We start from the raw sequence: 22,610 nt of genomic DNA, 5'->3' as shown, positions 1-22,610 counted from the left end.
GGCAGCCTCCTATGAATAACAACCAGCCTTGCATTATCAAGTTGCAGTACACCTAGGTGCATCTTTGTCTTTTCAGGCTAGATAAATCATGACAGTCAAGACAAGAGGATCCAAAGTTAGGCAATATTGTTGGAGACAGTCTCTTCTCTAGTTTTAGGATTCCCACAAGAAGACCAAGCTATGAAACTGTTACATATGTGGAGAGGGCCTAGGTCCATCCCTTACATATTCTCTGGTCCACAGTTCATTCTCTATGAGTTACTATGGGCTCAGATTAGTTGAATCTGTAGGTTATCATGTGGTGTCCTTGGCCACTGTGGCTTCTTCAACCCTGCCTCTCCCTCTTCCACAAAATTCCCCAAGCCTATGCCTCTGTTTCCAGAAGCTGCTGAGTGACAGCTCTCTCTCTAAAGATAGTAATGCTAGATCCATGGCTGCACATATAGAAGAATATCATTAACTATGTCGGGGGGTGTGTTTCCATTTCTTGGCATGGGTCTCAAGTTGGGCAAGCCACTATTTGGTCCTTTCATAAAATTAAACTTCATTTTTACCATGCACATCTTTTTTTTAATTAGGTATTTTCCACATTTACATTTTCAATACTATCCCAAAAGTCCCCCATACCCACCCTTCCACCCCTCTACCCACCCACTCCCACTTTTTGGCCCTGGCATTCCACTGTACTGGGGCATATAAAGTTTGCAAGTCCAATGGGCCTCTCTTTCCAGTGATGGCCGACTAAGCCATCTTTTAATTCATATGCAGCTAGAGTCAAGAGCTCCGGGGTCCTGGTTAGTTCATAATGCTGTTCCACCTATAGGGTTGCAGATCCCTTTAGCTCCTTGAGTATTTTCTTTAGCTCCTCCATTGGGGGCCCTGTGATCCATCCATTAACTGACTGTGAGCATCTACTTATTTATTTGCTAGGCCCCGGCGTAGTCTCACTAGAGACAGATATATCAGGGCCCTATCAGCACATTCTTGCTAGTGTATGCAATGGTGTCAGAATTTGGAGGCTGATTATGGGATGGATCTCTGGATATGGCAGTCTCTAGATGGTCCATCCTTTCGTCTCAGCTCCAAACTTTGTCTCTGTAACTCCTTCCATGGGTGTTTTGTTCCCAATTCTAAGAAGGGGCAAAGTGTCCACACTTTGGTCTTCATTCTTCTTGAGTTTCGTGTGTTTTGCAAATTGTAACTTATATCTTGGGTATTCTGGGTTTCTGGGCTAATATCCACTTATCAGTGAGTACATATCATTTGAGTTCTTTTGTGATTGGGTTACCTCACTCAGCATAATGCCCTCCACATCCAACCATTTGCCTAGGAAATTAATAAATTCATTCTTTTTAATAGCTAAGTAGTACTCCACTGTGTAAATGTACCACATTTTTTGTATCCATTCCTCTGTTGAGGGGCATCTGGATTTTTTCCAGCTTCTGGCTATTATAAATAAGGCTGCTATGAACATAGTGGAGCATGTTTCTTTCTTACTAGTTGGAACATCTTCTGGATATATGCCCAGGAGAGGTATTGCGGGTTCCTCCTATAGTACCATGTCCAATTTTCTGAGAAACCGCCAGACTGATTTCCAGAGTGGTTGTACAAGCTTGCAGTCCCACCAACAGTGGAGGAGTGTTCCTCTTTCTCCACATCCTCGCCGGCATCTGCTGTCACCTGAATTTTTGAATCTAGCCATTCTGACTGGTGTGAGATGGAATCTCAGGGTTGTTTTGATTTGCATTTCCCTGATGATTAAGGATGCTGAACATTTTTTCAGGTGTTTCTCAGCCATTCGGTATTCTTCAGGTTAGAATTCCTTGTTTAGCTCTGAGCCCCATTTTTTAATGGGGTTATTTGATTTTCTGGAGTCCACCTTCTTGAGTTCTTTATATATATTGGATATTAGTCCCCTATCTGATTTAGGGTAGGTAAAGATCCTTTCCCAATCTGTTGGTGGCCTTTCTGTCTTATTGACAGTGTTTTTGCCTTACAGAAGCTTTGCAGTTTCATGAGGTCCCATTTGTCGATTCTCCATCTTACAGCACAAGCCATTGCTGTTCTATTCAGGAATTTTTCCCCTATGCCAATATCTTTGAGGCTTTTCCCCACTTTCTCCTCTATAAGTTTCAGTGTCTCTGGTTTTATGTGGAGTTGCTTTTGTCAAGATGGACCTTTTTTACAAAATTATTCCTGGTCATCATTGACCATGGGAGATCTTTCCATCTTCTATGGTCTTCTTTGATTTCTTTGTTCAGAGATTTTATGTTTTTGTTATTCAGTTCTTTCCCTTGTTTGTTTAGAGTCACAAGATATTTTATACGTTTGTGACTATTGTGAAGTGTGCAGTATTATTTTTTAATTTTTTCAACCCCAATAACTTTTGAATAGATGAAAGTTGCAGGATGGTTCAAGCTAATTTTATATCCATCTATTTTGCTGAAGTTGTTTATCAGCTTAGGAATTTTCTCCTGGATATTTTAGGGTCACATATATGTAGTATTGTATACTCCTCAAATAGCAGTCTCTTGAACTCCTCCTTTCCGATTTCTATGTCTTTGATCCTCATTTTTTTTCCCTGATTGCTCTGACTAGAAACTCAAGTACTATTTTGAATACATAGGGGGAGAGTGACTATCCTTGTCCTGTCTCCAATTTTAATGGGATTGCTTCAAATTTCTCTACATATGTTTTTATATTGGCCACTGGATTGCTATATGTTGCTTTTATTATATTCAAATATGGACCGTGACTTTCTGACCCCTCCAGTACTTTTAACTTGAAGCTGTATTGTATTTTGTCAAAGGCTTTTTCAGCACCTGATGAGATGTTACAGTACATTTTTAAGTTATTTTATATAGTGGATTATGTTTATGATCTTCATATACTGAATCATTCCTGCATCCCTGGGATGATGCAGCATCTAATGAGATGATCAAGTGATAAATTCTTAAGTTTGATTACATAGTGCATTATCTTGATGAATGTCAACATATTGAATCATTCCTACATCCCCTGTATAATGCCTATTCATCATGGTGAATGATCATTTGCATGTATTAGATTAAGTTTCTGAGAATTTTTTGAGTATTTTTGCATCAATATTTGTTATGGTTTGTATATGCTCAACTCAGTGAGTGGCACAATAAGAATGTGTAACACTGTTGGAGTAGATGTGACATTGTGTGTGTTGTCAGACCCTAAACCTAGCTGTTTTGAAATTAGTGTTCTATTAGCAGCCTTCAGATGAAGATGTAGGACTCTCAGATTCTCCTGAACCATGCCTTTCTGGATGCTACGATGTTGCCACCTTGTTGATACTGGACTGATGCTCTGAACATGTAAGACATCCCAATTAAACTGTATGGTTGGACCTGGAGGTCATTATCCTGAGTGAGGTAACCCAATCACAAAAGAACTCAAATGATATGTACTCACTGATAAGTGGATATTAGCCCAGAAACCCAGAATACCCAAGATATAAATTACAATTTGCAAAACACATGAAACTCAAGAAGGAAGTCCCAAGTGTGGACTCTTTGCCCCTTCTTAGAATTGGGAACAAAATACCCATGGAAGGAGTTACAGAGACAAAGTTTGGAGCTGAGACAAAAGGATGGATCATCTAGTGACTGCCATATCCAGAGATCCATCCCATAATCAGCCTCCAAACACTGACACTATTGCATACACTAGCAAGATTGTGCTGATAGGACCCTGATATAGCTGTCTCTAACGAGACTACGCTGGGGCCTAGCAAACACATAAATGGATGCTCACAGTCAGTTAATGGATGGATCACAGGGCCCACAATGGAGGAGCTAGAGAAAATACCCAAGGAGCTAAAGGGAACTGCAACCCTAAAGGTGGAACAACATTATGAACTAACCAATACCCCAGAGCTCTTGACTCTAGCTACATATGTAACAAAAGATGACCTAGTCGGCCATCACTAGAAAGAGAGGCCCACTTGACATGCAAACTTTATATGCCCCAGTACAGTGGAATGCCAGGGCCAAAAAGTGGGATTGGGTGGGTAGGGGAATAGGGGGAGGGTATGGGGGACATTTGGGATAGCATGGGAAATGTAAATGAGGAAAATACCTAATAAAAAAGGGAAAAAAAAGAAGATGCAAAGATCTCCCATGGTCAATGATGACCAGGATTAATTTGGTGAAAAAGGTCCATCTTGACAAAAGCAATCTACAGATTCAATGCAATCCCTATCACAATTCCAACTCATTTCTTCACATAGATAGAAAAAGCAATTATGAAATTTATCTCATATTTATAAATTCCAGTATAGTGAAAATCATTCTCAACAATAAAAGAATGGCTGAGGAAACACCATTCCTGATCTCAAACTATACTACAGAGCAATAGTGATAAAAACACGCATGATATTGGTACAGAGAGAGGCATGTAGACCGAAGGAAGACAATTAAAGACCTAGAAATGAACCTACACACATATGGTCACTTTTGTTTGTCAAAGGAGCCAAAACCATCCAGTGGAAAAAAAGACAGCATTTTCAACAAATGGTGCTGGTTCAACTAGCAGTCTGCAGATAGTAGAATGCAAATTGATGTATTCTTATCTCCTTGTACAAAGCTCAAGTCCAAGTTGCTCAAAACCTCCACATAAAACAAGATACATTTAGTCTAACACAAGAGATAGCAGTAAAGAACCTTGAACACATTACACAGGGAAAATGTTCCTGTACGGAACAACAATGGCTCATGTTCTAAGATCAAAAATTTGGCAATAAGGACTCCCATAAAATTGAAAAGCTTTGTAAGACAAAGGACACAGTCAATAGGACAAAATGGCAATCCACATACTGGGAAAACATCTGTACCAACCCTATATCTGATAGAGGGCTAATATCCAAAATATACAAAGAACTCAAGCAGTTACACTACAGAGAACCAAATAACCCTATATAGGGTACAGAGCTAAACAGAAAATTCTCAATGGAGGAATCTTGAATGGCTGAGATGTACTTAAAGAAATATTCAACATCTTTAGTCATCAGGGAAATTCAAATCAAAATGACCCTGAGATTCCACTTCACAGCAGTCAGATTGGCTAAGATCAAAACTCAGCTGACAGCTGATGCTGGCAAAGATGTGATGAAAAAAAGAAAATACCTCCATTTCTGCTGAGACAGCAAGTTGGCAAAATCACTTTGGAGATCAATCTGGCAATTTTTCAGAAATTTGGAAGTAGTTCTACCTTAAATGCAGCTATGCCACTTTAGTGCATATAAGCAAAAGATTCTCCAATACATTAAAAGGAATATGCAGTATTATGTTAATAGCAGCCTTATTTATAATAACCAGAAGATGAAAACAACCCAGATGTCCCTCAACATAGGGATAGGTACAGAAAATATGGTACATTGTACAGTGGAGTACTATAGAGCTATTAAAAAAAAGGACTTCATGAAATTTGAAGACCAATGGTTGGAACTTGAAATATAATCTTGAGTGTGGTATCCCAGTCACAAAATGATACACATGGTATGTACTTGATAAGTCGATATTAGTTTTAAAAAACTGCATGGAATGCCCATGAAACAATTCACAGAGCATATGTAACCCAGGAAGAAGAAAGACCACACAAAATGTGGATGTTTCTGTCCTACTCAGAAGGGGAAAGAAAAATATGTTTAGAAGTAGGAGGAGAGAAGGATCTGGGAGGAAGAGAAGAGTAGGAGGTAAGAGGGGGCTGGTTCAGATATGGGAGGAGATAGGGAAGAAGCACACAGGGTAACTCATTTGAAAGGAGGTCTGTAGCCATGGGGGAGGGGGAAGTGTTTGTCGCCACTATAAAGTCCCAGATGCCTGGGACCCAAGAGATTCCCAGGACCCAACATGGAGGACATTAGCCTAAATACCAAACAAAGGTTTAGGTAGGAACTATACAAACCATATTCAGTGGATAAGCATGGCCACAGTTGAAGGGTGGGGCCAGTTAACTACCTCAAAAATACTAATTCAGAATTCCTCCTCTCTAAAGAAAATGCAGAGATAAAGAGAGGAGCAGAGCTTGAAGGAAAGGCCACGCAGGGACTGCCACACCTACTGTTCCATCCCATCTATAAACACCAAACTCAGTCACTATAGCCAATGTGAAAAAATTTGGCACTGACAGGAACCTGAACAACACAAAGCCCACATACTCATGGAAACAGAAAAACTGTCTACTCAATGATAACTTGGTCAGAAAAGAAATAAATGAAAGACTTTCTGTAATTCAATGAAAACAAAGAAGCACCATACTCCATCAATTGGGACACATAGAAAAGCAGAGTTATGAGGAAAATCGTCAGCAATGAGTGCCTTGGGGAACTGGGGATAGCAACCAGAAAGTACCAGATGACAAGAAAGCAAGAGCCTCCCAGTACCCACACTGGAATGACATTAGCTGAAATACAACACAAACTGGAGGGAGAACCTGTTGAGACAATATCCAGAGGTTAGGCATGGTCTCCCAGTTGAGAGAAAGGGCGTTTAGGTTCAATGTTTATTGTGCTAAGTAGCATGGACTATATTGTCCCATAAGAGCTGACAATGCCCTCCAATTATATTTGCATGGGAGAGCTTATGAATTTCAGGTCTAGGGAAATTGCAATAGAGAAGTGGGAGGAAAATGGTTAATGATGGTAGTTGGGAACAGGGATCTACCTGAGGAGACCAGCTTGAAGATAGCTATCCTGCTTTTTCAGGGATTCTGTGTATCTCTAGATTTTACAATTGCTCAGACTTCTGTGTGGGACTAAGCATGGTTTCACTTTCCCTGCACTATTATCTATACAAATTTATTAGTGTTTATCAACCTACCTGGTCTGTTGGAAAGACATCACCCCAACCCTCCACCACCAATAAGTAGGAGCAGAGAATGAAGAGGATGGAGAATCTCAAAAGGGATCTCAGGAAGATCAAAAAAGAGAGAGATTAATTCCAGGGAACCCTGGCCAATTACACTAACAAGGATTTAAATGACAGGTAGTCATTATGCTCAGTTCTTTGCTGACTATCTTGGGCCATCTCTGTTAAGCCCAGATTTCCTCATACCACAGGTAGCTATGACTCCAGGTTGTCTGCATATCCAAACTCATTTTGCTGATTGGATTTTTGACACAGAACTTCAAGTTCAGATAGGAGTGAGATGGGGTCACAGGAACTTTTGATTCCTCCAAAAGGAAATCAGGGCCTGTGGTATGAATGACAGTCTGCGGATAAGGATAGCAGTTTGTGAGCCCTAATCCTGCCTTGAAAGAATCCTCTACAGGTGTAGGTTGGTGGGAGATGCAAAGTACTATTTGTTTATGGCCAATCATGTTTGCAATGGACCTGGAGGTAATTTGGGTCCAATTGGGTCTGTCAACAGCTGGAGGGACCTGGTTCCACATACTGCCTCTCAGTATGACTGAATTGGCATCAGTTCATCACTGCTTTTCTCAAATTGCATCCATTATACTCTCAAATAATTCCATGTCAGTGTGTTTATTTGTCATTTTGATTATGTTTGATTATTTGCGTGCTGTGTGTGTGTGTGTGTCTGTGTGTCTGTGTTTCTGTGTGTCTATGTGTGTGTATGTTCCATTTAAGATCTGGAGAGTCTGTGTAGTATGATGGGGCCTGAGATTTTGCATGACACAAGTTCCAGTCAATAATACTGATGAATCCATAGAACCTCACTTTGAGCAGCTCAGCCCATGACCTCTGTGCTCACCTTAGGTGCACACTGAAAACTCCTGGTGTATGTTCTAAAGTCTTTTCCCTGTAGATACTCGTTATGTCCTTTGGGAATTTATATAGCGATAGAAGCAAGGATTGACAATTCCTTGCCTACAAACAGATGTGTCATCACAAGTTTAAAGTGGATCCAGGCCTGTGGCACAGATTCCTGGAAAGTTCTTGTAGACATAGTCTATTGTTTCAAGTCCCTTCGGGGATATAAATCAGGTTAGCTCCCTGCCTTTACTTCCCTGGCTCTACTGACCCCATGAGAAGAGTAGTAATTTTAATAAGCTCCAAGTGGAACCAGTAACAAGGAGATAGGTCATGGCATATATGGGTTGTGATAGTCCACAATTCAGCTTGAATTGACATGATCCTTGTATCCTTAGTTCATGGGATTATTTGCTCCTTGGGCCATTCCCTCCCACAGGATCAACTTTGAGACTTTCATAATCAAGATGCAACATGATCAGGTGATGACTGACCTGAATAGAATGCCCCAGGACATCAGTGAGGCCTTATACAAATGTAAGGAGCTGACTAAAGAAAATCAATTCTACTAGTGAGTGACTAACAAGGTCATGACCCAAGCTTAGGCACAGAATGTGACTGCCTGTCCTAGTTTTTGAAACAAAGTGAGAGCTACGGTTTTATACTGTATGCATTGAAACAGAAAGTCTGTCTCCTAAATGCAAATCCCTAAGACTTTTACCTCTTAAAGTAATTTAGACTAAGTGTCGAAGGAGTCATTGTCCTTTCCAACACAGTATCTTTGAGGCAGAAGAGATTAACACCATGATGGAAATATCAATCAACCTTGAGCCACTTGAGCTCTGAAAGTAGATACATAGAAGAGGTTTCCATGAGACACACAGAAAAACTCTGTGTTGATTGGGTCTCTTCTCTCCTAGAGAATGTATTCCCTCTACCTACAGGTGATATTTAATATTTAAATACCAGGGACATACAAGCCCACAATGGACCCAGGTCCTCTTCTGACAGATATGTAAGTCCCTATTGGTGTCAGGGTTTTCAGAAGTGCCTTGCCTTCTGAAATATGGCTGTCCTCTGAATTTGACCTCCATCTATGTGATGCTCCATGGCCAATCTGGACAGTTGTCTGGGGCTGTCTTGCAACTATGGCCCATTGTGAGGTGGATGGACCTTGGAGGAGTGGGAGGAAGATGGATGTTGATTTGATTCATTATAATTTGTTTGTGAGTCAGCATCAGGCCCAGCCACCTCCTGAGTGAATCTGACCATCTCCATCACAAAGTCAGGATTTTGTGAAAGGAGAACAGACTGCTGCTAGGGAACCAGACTGGATTGGAAAAATGCTCCAAAAAAACCAAAGAGGCTGTTTTTTAAAAAGGCAGCCGGAAGATCAATGACCTATCTACCAAGAAGCAGCAGGTAGGATGCTTGAACCATCAGGGGCAGGTTGCAGTAATGCCTAACCTAAAACACAGTCAAGCCTCCACAACCATCCTGTACCTTATCCAGGCTCTCTCCTATGTCCATCCAGTTCTTCAATTCTGTGATCATTTCCAAGACTTTCTGTGGAGTTATCCTCTCAAAAAAACTACATGTTTGGGATATAAGCCATCCTTTTTTTTTTTTTTTTTTTTTTTTTTTTTTTTTTTTTTTTTTTTTTTCCATTTTTTATTAGGTATTTAGCTCATTTACATTTCCAATGCTATACCAAAAGTCCCCCTTACCCACCCACCCCCACTCCCCTACCCACCCACTCCCCCCCTTTGGCCCTGGCGTTCCCCTGTACCGGGGCACACAAAGTCTGCGTGTCCAATGGGCCTCTCTTTCCAGTGATGGCCGACTAGGCCATCTTTTGATACATATGCAGCTAGAGTCAAGAGCTCAGGGGTACTGGTTAGTTCATAATGTTGTTCCACCTATAGGGTTGAAGATCCCTTTAGCTCCTTGGGTACTTTCTCTAGCTCCTCCATTGGGAGCCCTGTGATCCATCCATTAGCTGACTGTGAGCATCCACTTCTGTGTTTGCTAGGCCCCGGCATAGTCTCACAAGAGACAGCTACATCTGGGTCCTTTCGATAAAATCTTGCTAGTATATGCAATGGTGTCAACGTTTGGATGCTGATTATGGGGTGGATCCCTGAATATGGCAGTCTCTACATGGTCCATCCTTTCATCTCAGCTCCAAACTTTGTTTCTGTAACTCCTTCCATGGGTGTTTTGTTCCCACTTCTAAGGAGGGGCATAGTGTCCACACTTCAGTCTTCATTTTTCTTGAGTTTCATGTGTTTAGGAAATTGTATCTTATATCGTGGGTATCCTAGGTTTTGGGCTAGTATCCACTTATCAGTGAGTACATATTGTGTGAGTTCCTTTGTGATTGTGTTACCTCACTCAGGATGATGCTCTCCAGGTCCATCCATTTGGCTAGGAATTTCATAAATTCATTCTTTTTAATAGCTGAGTAGTACTCCATTGTGTAGATGTACCACATTTTCTGTATCCATTCCTCTGTTGAGGGGCATCTGGGTTCTTTCCAGTTTCTGGCTATTATAAATAAGGCTGCTATGAACATAGTGGAGCATGTGTCCTTCTTACCAGTTGGGGCTTCTTCTGGATATATGCCCAGGAGAGGTATTGCTGGATCCTCCGGTAGTACTATGTCCAATTTTCTGAGGAACCGCCAGACTGATTTCCAGAGTGGTTGTACAAGCCTGCAATCCCACCAACAATGGAGGAGTGTTCCTCTTTCTCCACATCCTCGCCAGCATCTGCTGTCACCTGAATTTTTGATCTTAGCCATTCTCACTGGTGTGAGGTGGAATCTCAGGGTTGTTTTGATTTGCATTTCCCTGATGATTAAGGATGTTGAACATTTTTTCAGGTGCTTCTCTGCCATTCGGTATTCCTCCGGTGAGAATTCTTTGTTCAGTTCTGAGCCCCATTTTTTAAGGGGGTTATTTGATTTTCTGAGGTCCACCTTCTTGAGTTCTTTATATATGTTGGATATTAGTCCCCTATCTGATTTAGGATAGGTAAAGATCCTTTCCCAGTCTGTTGGTGGTCTTTTTGTCTTATAGACAGTGTCTTTTGCCTTGCAGAAACTTTGGAGTTTCATTAGGTCCCATTTGTCAATTCTCGATCTTACAGCACAAGCCATTGCTGTTCTGTTCAGGAATTTTTCCCCTGTGCCCATATCTTCAAGGCTTTTCCCCACTTTCTCCTCTATAAGTTTCAGTGTCTCTGGTTTTATGTGAAGTTCCTTGATCCACTTAGATTTGACCTTAGTACAAGGAGATAAGTATGGATCGATTCGCATTCTTCTACATGATAACAACCAGTTGTGCCAGCACCAATTGTTGAAAATGCTGTCTTTCTTCCACTGGATGGTTTTGGCTCCCTTGTCGAAGATCAAGTGACCATAGGTGTGTGGGTTCATTTCTGGGTCTTCAATTCTATTCCATTGGTCCACTTGTCTGTCTCTATACCAGTACCATGCAGTTTTTATCACAATTGCTCTGTAGTAAAGTTTTAGGTCAGGCATGGTAATTCCACCAGAGGTTCTTTTATCCTTGAGAAGAGTTTTTGCTATCCTCGGTTTTTTGTTATTCCAGATGAATTTGCAAATTGCTCCTTCTAATTCGTTGAAGAATTGAGTTGGAATTTTAATGGGGATTGCATTGAATCTGTAGATTGCTTTTGGCAAGATAGCCATTTTTACAATGTTGGTCCTGCCAATCCATGAGCATGGGAGATCTTTCCATCTTCTGAGATCTTCTTTAATTTCTTTCTTCAGGGACTTGAAGTTTTTATCATACAGATCTTTCACTTCCTTCGTTAGAGTCACGCCGAGATATTTTATATTATTTGTGGCTATTGAGAAGGGTGTTGTTTCCCTAATTTCTTTCTCAGCCTGTTTATTCTTTGTGTAGAGAAAGGCCATTGACTTGTTTGAGTTAATTTTATATCCAGCTACTTCACCGAAGCTGTTTATCAGGTTTAGGAGTTCTCTGTTGGAATTTTTAGGGTCACTTATATATACTATCATATCATCTGCAAAAAGTGATATTTTGACTTCCTCTTTTCCAATTTGTATCCCCTTGATCTCCTTTTGTTGTCGAATTGCTCTGGCTAATACTTCAAGTACTATGTTGAAAAGGTAGGGAGAAAGTGGGCAGCCTTGTCTAGTCCCTGATTTTAGTGGGATTGCTTCCAGCTTCTCTCCATTTACTTTGATGTTGGCTACTGGTTTGCTGTAGATTGCTTTTATCATGTTTAGGTATTGGCCTTGAATTCCTGATCTTTCCAGAACTTTTATCATGAATGGGTGTTGGATCTTGTCAAATGCTTTTTCTGCATCTAACGAGATGATCATGTGGTTTTTGTCTTTGAGTTTGTTTATATAATGGATTACATTGATGGATTTTCGTATATTAAACCATCCCTGCATCCCTGGAATAAAACCTACTTGGTCAGGATGGATGATTGCTTTAATGTGTTCTTGGATTCGGTTAGCGAGAATTTTATTAAGGATTTTTGCATCGATGTTCATAAGAGAAATTGGTCTGAAGTTCTCTATCTTTGTTGGATCTTTCTGTGGTTTAGGTATCAGAGTAATAGTGGCTTCATAAAATGAGTTGGGTAGAATACCTTCTACTTCTATCTTGTGAAAAAGTTTGTGCAGAACTGGAGTTAGATCTTCTTTGAAGGTCTGATAGAACTCTGCACTAAACCCGTCTGGTCCTGGGCTTTTTTTGGCTGGGAGACTATTAATAACTGCTTCTATTTCTTTAGGGGATATGGGACTGTTTAGAAGGTCAACTTGATCCTGATTCAACTTTGGTACCTGGTATCTGTCCAGAAATTTGTCCATTTCGTCCAGGTTTTCCAGTTTTGTTGAGTATAGCCTTTTGTAGAAGGATCTGATGGTGTTTTGGATTTCTTCAGGATCTGTTGTTATGTCTCCCTTTTCATTTCTGATTTTGTTAATTAGGATTTTGTCCCTGTGCCCTTTAGTGAGTCTAGCTAAGGGTTTATCTATCTTGTTGATTTTCTCAAAGAACCAACTCCTCGTTTGGTTAATTCTTTGAATAGTTCTTCTTGTTTCCACTTGGTTGATTTCACCCCTGAGTTTGATTATTTCCTGCCGTCTACTCCTCTTGGGTGAATTTGCTTCCTTTTTTTCTAGAGCTTTTAGATGTGTTGTCAAGCTGCTAGTATGTGCTCTCTCCCGTTTTTTCTTGAAGGCACTCATAGCTATGAGTTTCCCTCTTAGAAATGCTTTCATTGTGTCCCAAAGGTTTGGGTACGTTGTGGCTTCATTTTCATTAAACTCTAAAAAGTCTTTAATTTCTTTCTTTATTCCTTCCTTGACCAAGGTATCATTGAGAAGAGTGTTGTTCAGTTTCCATGTGAATGTTGGCTTTCTGTTATTTATTTTGTTATTGAAGATCAGCCTTAGTGCATGGTGATCTGATAGGATACATGGGACAATTTCAATATTTTTGAATCTGTTGAGGCCTGATTTGTGACCTATTATGTGGTCAATTTTGGAGAAGGTACCATGAGGTGCTGAGAAGAAGGTATATCCTTTTGTTTTAGGGAAAAATGTTCTGTAGATATCTGTCAGATCCATTTGTTTCATCACTTCTGTTAGTTTCAGTGTGTCCCTGTTTAGTTTCTGTTTCCATGATCTGTCCATTGGTGAAAGTGGTGTGTTGAAGTCTCCCACTATTATTGTGTGAGGCGCAATTTGTGCTTTGAGCTTTACTAAAGTTTCTTTAGTGAATGTGGCTGCTCTTGTATTTGGAGCATAGATATTCAGAATTGAGAGTTCCTCTTGGAGGATTTTACCTTTGATGAGAATGAAGTGTCCCTCCTTGTCTTTTTTGATGACTTTGGGTTGGAAGTCAATCTTATCAGATATTAGGATGGCTACTCCTGCTTGTTTCTTCATACCATTTGCTTGGAAAATTGTTTTCCAGCCTTTCATTCTGAGGTAGTGTCTATCTTTTTCTCTGAGATGAGTTTCCTGTAAGCAGCAAAATGTTGGGTCTTGTTTGTGTAGCCAGTTTGTTAGTCTATGTCTTTTTATTGGCGAGTTGAGACCATTGATGTTAAGAGATATTAAGGAAAAGTAATTGTTGCTTCCTGTTATTTTAGTTGTTAAAGGTGGCATTCTGTTCTTGTGGCTGTCTTCTTTTAGGTTTGTTGAGGGATTACCTTTTTGTTTTTTCTAGGGCGTTGTTCCCGTTCTTGTATTGGTTTTTTTCTGTTATTATCCTTTGAAGGGCTGGATTCGTGGAGAGATAATGCGTGAATTTGGTTTTGTCGTGGAATACTTTGGTTTCTCCCTCTATGATAATTGAGAGTTTGGCTGGGTATAGTAGCCTGGGCTGCAGTTTGTGTTCTCTTAGTGTCTGTATAACATCTGTCCAGGCTCTTCTGGCTTTCATAGTCTCTGGTGAAAAATCTGGTGTAATTCTGATAGGCTTGCCTTTATATGTTACTTGACCTTTTTCCCTTACTGCTTTTAGTATTCTATCTTTATTTAGTGCATTTGATGTTCTGATTATTATGTGTCGGGAGGAATTTCTTTTCTGGTCCAGTCTATTTGGAGTTCTGTAGGCTTCTTGTATGTTCATATGCATCTCATTCTTTAGATTTGGGAAGTTTTCTTCAATAATTTTGTTGAAGATGTTTGCTGGACCTTTGAGTTGAAAATCTTCATTCTCATCCACTCCTATTATCCGTACGTTTGGTCTTCTTATTGTGTCCTGGATTTCCTGGATATTTTGAGTTAGGATCTTTTTGCATTTTCCATTTTCTTTGATTGTTGTGCCGATGTTCTCTATGGAATCTTCTGCACCTGAGATTCTCTCTTCCATCTCTTGTATTCTGTTGCTGATGCTCAAATCTATGGTTCCAGATTTCTTTCCTAGGGTTTCTATCTCTAGTGTTGCCTCGCTTTGAGTTTTCTTTATTGTGTCTACTTCCCTTTTTAGGTCTAGTATGGTTTTGTTCATTTCCATCACCTGTTTGTATGTTTTTTCCTCTTTTTCTGTAAGGACTTCTACCTGTTTGATTGTGTTTTCCTGTTTTTCTTTAAGGACTTGTAACTCTTTAGCAGTGTTCTCCTGTATTTCTTTAAGTGATTTATTAAAGTCCTTCTTGATGTCCTCTACCATCATCATGAGATATGCTTTTAAATCTAGGTCTAGGTTCTCAGGTGTGTTGGGGTTCCCTGGACTGGGCGAAGTGGGTGTGCTGGGTTCTGGTGATGGTGAGTGGTCTTGGTTCCTGTTAGTAAGATTCCTCCGTTTACCTTTCGCCATCTGGTAATCTCTGGAGTTAGTAGTTATAGTTGACTCTGTTTAGAGATTGTTCTTCTGGTGATTCTGTTACCGTCTATCAGCAGACCTGGGAGACAGATTCTCTCCTCTGAGTTTCAGTGCTCAGAGCACTCTCTGCTGGCAAGCTCTCTTACAGGGAAGGTGCGCAGATATCTTGTATTTGGACCTCCTCCTGGCCGAAGAAGAAGGCCCAAAACAGGACCTTTCTCAGACACTGTGTTGCTTTGGCAGTTCCCAGGTGGTACAGACTCTCACCTAAGCAGACTAAATTCCTAAGTTCCTTGGAGTTCCGGGACCAAGATGGCGACCGCTGCTGCTGTGGCTTAGGTCGCCTCCCCAGCCGGGCGGGCACCTGTCCTCTGGTCCGGAAGGTGGCCGGCTGTCCCCGGCCCACAAAGGGTGCTGCCTCAGCGTCTCTGTGCTTCCGCCTGTTCCAGAAGCTGTCAGGTTCTCTGGCGCACCCTCTCACCTGTTCAGACTAATTTCCTAAGTTCGGCAGGTCCCGGACCAAGATGGCGACCGCTGCTGCTGTGGCTTAGGTCGCCTCCCCAGCCGGGCGGGCACCTGTCCTCTGGTCCGGAAGGTGGCCGGCTGTCCCCGGCCCACACAGGGTGCTGCCTCAGCGCCTCTGTGCTTCCGCCTGTTCCAGAAGCTGTCAGGTTCTCTGGCGCACCCTCTCACCTGTTCAGACTAATTTCCTAAGTTCGGCGGGTCCCGGACCAAGATGGCGACCGCTGCTGCTGTGGCTTAGGCCGCCTCCCCAGCCGGGTGGGCACCTGTCCTCCGGTCCGGAAGGTGGCCGGCTGTCCCCGGCCCACGCAGGGTGCTGCCTCAGCGCCTCCGCTCCTCCGCCTGTTCCAGAAGCTGTCAGGTTCTCTGGCGCACCCTCTCACCTGTTCAGACTAATTTCCAAAGTTCGGCGGGTCCCGGACCAAGATGGCGACCGCTGCTGCTGTGGCTTAGGTCGCCTCCCCAGCCGGGCGGGCACCTGTCCTCCGGTCCGGAAGGTGGCCGGCTGTCCCCGGCCCACACAGGGTGCTGCCTCAGCCCCTCTGTGCTTCTGCCTGTTCCAGAGGCTGTCAGGTTCTCTGGCGCACCCTCTCACCTGTTCAGACTAAATTCCTAAGTTTCTTGGAGTCCCGGGACCAAGATGGCGACCGCTGCTGCTGTGGCTTTGATATAAGCCATCCTACTCAACTAAAAGCTGCATTTCCTTATGATAGATAGGTTGAACACACATTACACAAGTACATTCCAGTATGCTAAATGTGTTCTATGTGGTTGCCTCCATTGTACTAGCATAAAATATTGATTAATGAAGTCAGAGCTTTTTTAGCTCACTTGCTTCTTAGGGGTCATGTGAGATCACAGGCAGGACAAAATTTGCAAGTATTAGATCCCAGTGGAATTGCCAAATGAGTGGTTGTCATTGCCTTTTTTGGGGGGGAGGGGGGCGGTGCAGCTTGTATGCTTTCTTTCCTCTTTCCCTGTATTGCAAGACGGACTCATCACCCTGCCTAGATTTGGATCACACTGAAAGAACCAAGTAATGACTTATAAGTCCTGTTTTCTGTCAGTGTTGCTAGAGCTCTTTCCTAGAGGTTATATTTTGGAGCTGATTGGATCAACAGGGATGTGAGATGGGATTCTCTCTGGCTGAGTGTTGGTGTGAGAGATGTGAGGCTTCAAGGATGAAATTTAACTAACTCTCTCAATCTATCTAAGAAGAGTGTTCACTAAGAATTTTTAGTACCCAAGTAATGGAAAACAAAGTCCTCTGTCTCACATGATACATCAGATTTTTATAGTCTCCATTCAACAATTCCTCCACCATTGTTGTCTCCTCATAGTTTTCAGCTCACTTAAAGTTTCGTTAGAGATCCGGCACCTTCCCTGCCAGAGGAGAGGTGTCTGCCCCACTCGGGATGTCTTGGCTGGAGCACCAGGGGGAACTATCTTGGTTCCCGGATCCCGATGAGACTAGTCTGCCCAGGTGAGAGTGTGGACTACAGAAGCTAACTGCTTCTGGAACAGGCAGAAGCCACAGAGCTTCTGAAGCAGAGCCCATTTCAGGCTCCAGACATCCGGGCACCTTCCCTGACAGAGGAAAGGTGTCCATCCCGCCCGGGAGGGCTTTGCGGAGTATGCAGGAGAGCCATCTTGGTTCCTGAATCCCACCGAGACTCCTCTGGGCAGGTGAGAGTATAAACTACAGAAGCTAACAGCTTCTAGGACAGGCTGTGTTCCAGGCCTTCATCTTCTGCCAGGAGGCAGGTTCTGATCCCAGATATCTATGGACCTTCCCTGCAAGAGGAAAGCTTGCCTGCAGATAGTGCTCTAACCACTGAAACTCAGAAGAGACCTAGTCTCCCAGGTCTGCTGATAGAGGCTAACAGAATCACCAGAGGAACAAGCTCTAACCACAGACAACTATAACAACTAACTACAGAGATTACCAGATGGCGAAAGGCAAGTGTAAAAATCTTACTAACAGAAACCAAGACCACTCACCATCATCAGTACCCAGCATTTCCTCCTCAGCCAGTCCTGGGCACTCCAACACACCCGAAAAGAAATGCCCAGATTTAAAAGCATATCACATGATAATGGTAGAGGACATCAAGAAGGACTTTAATAACTCACTTAAAGAAATACAGGAGAACACTGCTAAAGAGTTACAAGTCCTTAAAGAAAAACAGGAAAACACAACCAAACAGGTAGAAGTCCTTAAAGAAAAACAGGAAAACTCATCCAAACAGGTGATGGAAATGAACAAAACCATATGATTCCTAAAAAGGGAAGTAGACACATGAAGACCCAGCTATGAAACTGTTACATATGTGGAGAGGGCCTAGTTCCATCCCTTACATATTCTCTGGTTCACAGTTCAGTCTCTATGAGTTACTATGGGATCAGATTAGTTGAATCTGTAGGTTATCTTGTGGTGTTCTTGACCACAGTGGCTACTTCAACCCTTCCTCTGCCTCTTCCACAAAATTCCCCAAGCCTCTTTATCTGTTTCCAGAGATGGTGGGTGCAGTCTCTCTCTAATGATAGTTATGCTAGACCCCTTTCTGCAAGTGTAGAAGAATATCGTTAATTGTGTAGGGGTGGGGGTTCCCTCTCATGGCATGGGTTCAACTGGGCTACTCATTATTTGGTCCTTTCCACAAATTCTACTTCATCTTTTATCTTGAAAATCTTAAAAACAGGAAAAATTGTGGGTCTAAACTTTTGTGGCTGGGTTGTTATATCAGTCTCTCCATTGGAAGTCTTGCCTGGTTACAGGAGATGGCCAGTTCAGACTCCACATCCCCCATTTCTAAGAATCTTAGCTACAGCCAACCTAAAAGATTCCTGGGGGTTTCCATTGTCCTAGGTTTCTAATTCTTCCTAGAGATCGTCACACCTTCAATCCAGGTACTGCTATGAAGAGAGGTGTGCAAGTTTCCTTGTAGTATGGTGGAGCATCATTTACATATATGCCCAGGAATGGTTCAACTGGGTCCTGAGGTAGATATATTTCCAATTTTCAGAGAAACCATCAAGTTGATTTCCAATGTGGTAGTACAAATTTGCACTGCCACCAGCAACTGTGTTCTCCTTGGCACACTATTTCATCAGCATGAGCTGCCCATTTGTTTTTTTGACCTTAGCCATTCTGAGGGCTGAAAGATCTCAGAGTACTTTAGATTTGCATTTCCCTGATGATGATGACTTTGGCTGGAAATGCAGGGCTTTTCAGGCAATGTGTATGCTAGGCTTCCCTGTTTCAAAGACCACAAGCAACCAGGACACATGAGACTGTTTAGAAAGCTGAGTGAATCACACAAAGATTAACAACAGATCCAGAACATGTACCAGGCTTGATGACACACTCAGTTCAATTTATCACATAACTGTCACGCTGCCTACACAGTTACTGTGATTTCTGACAAACAAATCAAAATTACCTCGTGGAATTTCCTGTATACACAGAGCTGGCCCTGAAATTTGTTCTACCTCATAGGGAAACAAGCCATGGAAACAGACAGGTATACTTAAGAAACTCCTGATTCCTGGTTGACTCTGCTGCTTCCAAGATCTGCCATCCGAAGCAGATCTCTGAATGTTTCAAGGACGCTGTTTGCTCAAATCATTGTCAATCTCCACCTTCTGGGGACCTAAAGAAGAGTAGTGGCTTTCAAGAATGGTGGAAATCTTAGCCCTTTCTCAGCCTCTCTGCATGGATTATCAACCCTAACAGGGTAAATGTAATAAAACAAAGTGAACATTTTCTATTTTCATAATCCACATTAAAATTGGGTGGGAAATCTCAAAAGAGTTCATGACCGCCAGGAGCACCTGGCCACATTCTCCCCATTGGCTCTTACTGGGTTCTGTTGTCTTGTCTAATCTGAAGAAACAGCCTTGGGTACTCAGATTCTGGATAGTTTGCCCTTCCTTAAATCCTGTGTATGAGCTGTGTCTCCTCTTATGTCTCTGTGTATCAGGCTGAGTACTTAGCAAAGCTGTTTCTAACTCTGCATCACCAGATACCCACAGGAGCTTCTATCCCTCAAAGACAGGTGGTTCTCCAGAGCTCAGATAGTAGATATGACTGTGAAAAACACCCCGACCCATTTGAACAAACTTCATGCCTAGTTGTACCAAGAGGTATTTGAAGCTCCTCTGCAGCTTCCCCTTCCATTTTAAGGGGGATGGCTTACAGATTCAGAGGTTCAATCCCAAAATATCAAGGTGGGAACATGGTGGCCTCCAGGAGGGAATGGTACAGGAGAATCTGAGAGTCCTACATCTTCATCTGAAGGTTGCTAATCGAACACTAACTTCCAGGTAGTAAAGTAAGGGTTATTCAGGGTCTTGCCCACACCAATAGTGACACATCTACTCCAACAGGTCCACAGCGTCTTTTAGTGCTACTCAATGGATTAAGCATAGACAAACCATAACAAATATTGATGTAAAAATGCTCAATAAAATTCTCAAAAAATGGAATCTAAGAACACATCACAATGATCATTCATGAGGATCTACTATGTACCATGCAAGGAATGCAGAAATGATTCAATTTGCAAGAAGTGTGGAACTACATAATTCAGGTTCATAGAATCACAAAATAATTGCAACCTGTCCAGATATTGAATCCTTTATCCTCAGGCTGGTCCTCTTGTCTAAGAGCTGTGGTGGCTACCACTATTCTACTGAGAAAAGCAGAGAAGTTACCTCTGCGTCAGCATCTTATACTTACATCACACCATGCAGTTAAGTTTCTTCTCAAAGAAACCCCACAACACTGGCTGTTCAATGCATGGGTGAAGGGCCTACTCTTGGACCATCCTGGAGTCTGGTTTGACAAACACATTGTCTTCATTTCTGTTACCATCTTGACAGATGATGACCTACAGAAGCTCATTAATAATTGCATGACAAAAGAAACATGAAGATACAGAACTGACTAGAGCTAATGAACACCTGCATATCCCATGAAAGATTCTGAGGGAATGCTCTACACGAATGGAACATCTTCATTAAACCTGGAAGAAGATACACAGTGTCTTCAGCAGATAATTACTCCCTTGAGGACACAAGTAATCAGGGCACTGAGTTGGCTGGCCAAAAATTGTCCTGAAGAACAGTAGAAGCCGGGCATGGTGGCACAGCCCTTTAATCTCAGCAATTGGAAGGCAGAGGCAGGGAGATTTCTGAGTTTGAGGCCAGCCTGTTCTACAGAGTGAGTTCCAGGACAGCCAGGCGATATAGAGAAACCCTGTCTCGAAACAAACAAACAAACAAACAAACAACAGTGGATTCTACTGACATTCTGGTCACATACTGTGACCCACTGCTGCCTGAGACTCTATAATATAAACAGGGGAAATAGGGGATGTAAATATATCCAAAGTGTAGCTGAAACCAATGGTTGGTGGTGGACACCAGAGGGAAGAATCACTTTGCCAGGAAATATGGGCAGGTTTCTGGAAACAAACCTTCACCAGACTACCTGACTTATATCCACACTACTTTCTAAGTTGCTCATAACAAGGTATGGTATAACTGGACTTAACAGCCAGGCTCAGTTCCTTTAAGGAACATGTCAGCTTTATAGTAAAATATGTGTAAAGACAGATATTTCTGCCAGAAGTGGGAACATATAAGGGGCCAAACTATGGTCAATTGTGGGAAACTGACTTCACTGATATGTTTCCTGCTGGAGGAGGATAAGAGTCCATGCTTGTTTTTAATGAAACCTTCTATGGGTTTATCCACTAGTCTGAAACTTCTAAAAGAGTAGCTGAAAAGCTCTTCAAGGTACTTGACCAACAATTATACCATGCCCTTTGAATTGTGTCAAACTATATTAGAGCATTCATAGCCAAAAGCTGTCAATAAACACTGAATTATTTATGAATAGATGGAAAAATTCATGGTGCATGCAGACCCCAGAGTTCTGGTCTCATGCAAGTAAAGAAGAGTTCCCTAAGGGAAACTCTACAAAACTCTCAGTAGATCTCAGGGAAAGGTGGATGGGCCTCCTCATTACTTTGGGCCTATTGTACCCAACACTGGGAGAGATTCATCCCTATACTCTTTTATTGGAATGCATGACCCATTGCTTTCCAGGCTCAGATATCATCAGCTAGCCAAAATATAACTATTTGTTTATCATTAGCCATGTTCTCCAGTTCCCCATAAAGGCTCTTCATACGACTACCAGAGAGACAGAGTGGACTTCCTACTAACCCACCATCTCCCCAGACACCTTTGAGCCTTGTTGTAGTGATATTCCATAACCGAAGGTGGTAGCCAAAGACAACACAATCAATTTGGAAAGCCTTTGCATGATTTCTCCACTCTTACACCTGCAAGGTTAGGTGGCATTTTACCATGCACTCAGCACACCCAGGTCAAGAAGGCAGAAGGCACTGATGTCAATGCCAAAGAGAGCCCCTTCTGAAATTATGGATCCATTAAAATGGAGGTTTCACTGGACCCGAGGCCATTTCATTCCCTATCCATGCAATTGAGTCTTAGGTATCTTATGAATACAGGATCATATTCCAACCCCCAAGAGACTCAGGCCTAGAACTGGGAACTCAAAAAGGTAGAAACTGGAGAAGTGAGAGCTAATGGGACTACGAAGAAGCAATCCAATGTCCCTGTTGGCCTTTGTTCACAGATGCCTACTTTGTCTGGTTGTTTTGGAGATAGAGAGAATGTGGGATTTTAGCTTTTGAAGAAGGGACATAAACTTTACAATTTGCCCCGTGGCTGACTTCTTCTATTGCCAAGTACAAGGGCGTTTTCATTGCAAAGAAATGGGGTTGTAAATCAGAGATTTTGTGAAAACCCATGGCTCACTATATTGAAACAATGTCTCCTCTCAAGGCAGTTGCACACTAACACATATAATCCGACATATGTAAAAATAAAGGTGCAGGAGTAGGATTTTGGCCTCTGGGAAACAGAGACACCTGGGTAAATCGACTGTCTGTTACATGAATGGACCCCAGTA

At 42.1% G+C, this 22,610-nt stretch overlaps 1 protein-coding gene across 1 annotated transcript in view; it reads right to left on the bottom strand.

The window, feature by feature from the left end:
* The window catches only part of Gm21154 (predicted gene, 21154), a 276,362-nt gene that overhangs the window by 70,960 nt on the left and 182,792 nt on the right, over positions 1 to 22,610 (bottom strand). The gene's annotated exons all lie outside the window — the stretch shown is intronic.

The sequence above is a fragment of the Mus musculus genome, chromosome 14, assembly GCF_000001635.26.
Source record: "Mus musculus strain C57BL/6J chromosome 14, GRCm38.p6 C57BL/6J".
Lineage (NCBI taxonomy): Eukaryota > Metazoa > Chordata > Mammalia > Rodentia > Muridae > Mus > Mus musculus.
Note: the sequence above shows the minus strand (reverse complement) of the source record. Positions and strands in the feature narration are given on the sequence as shown.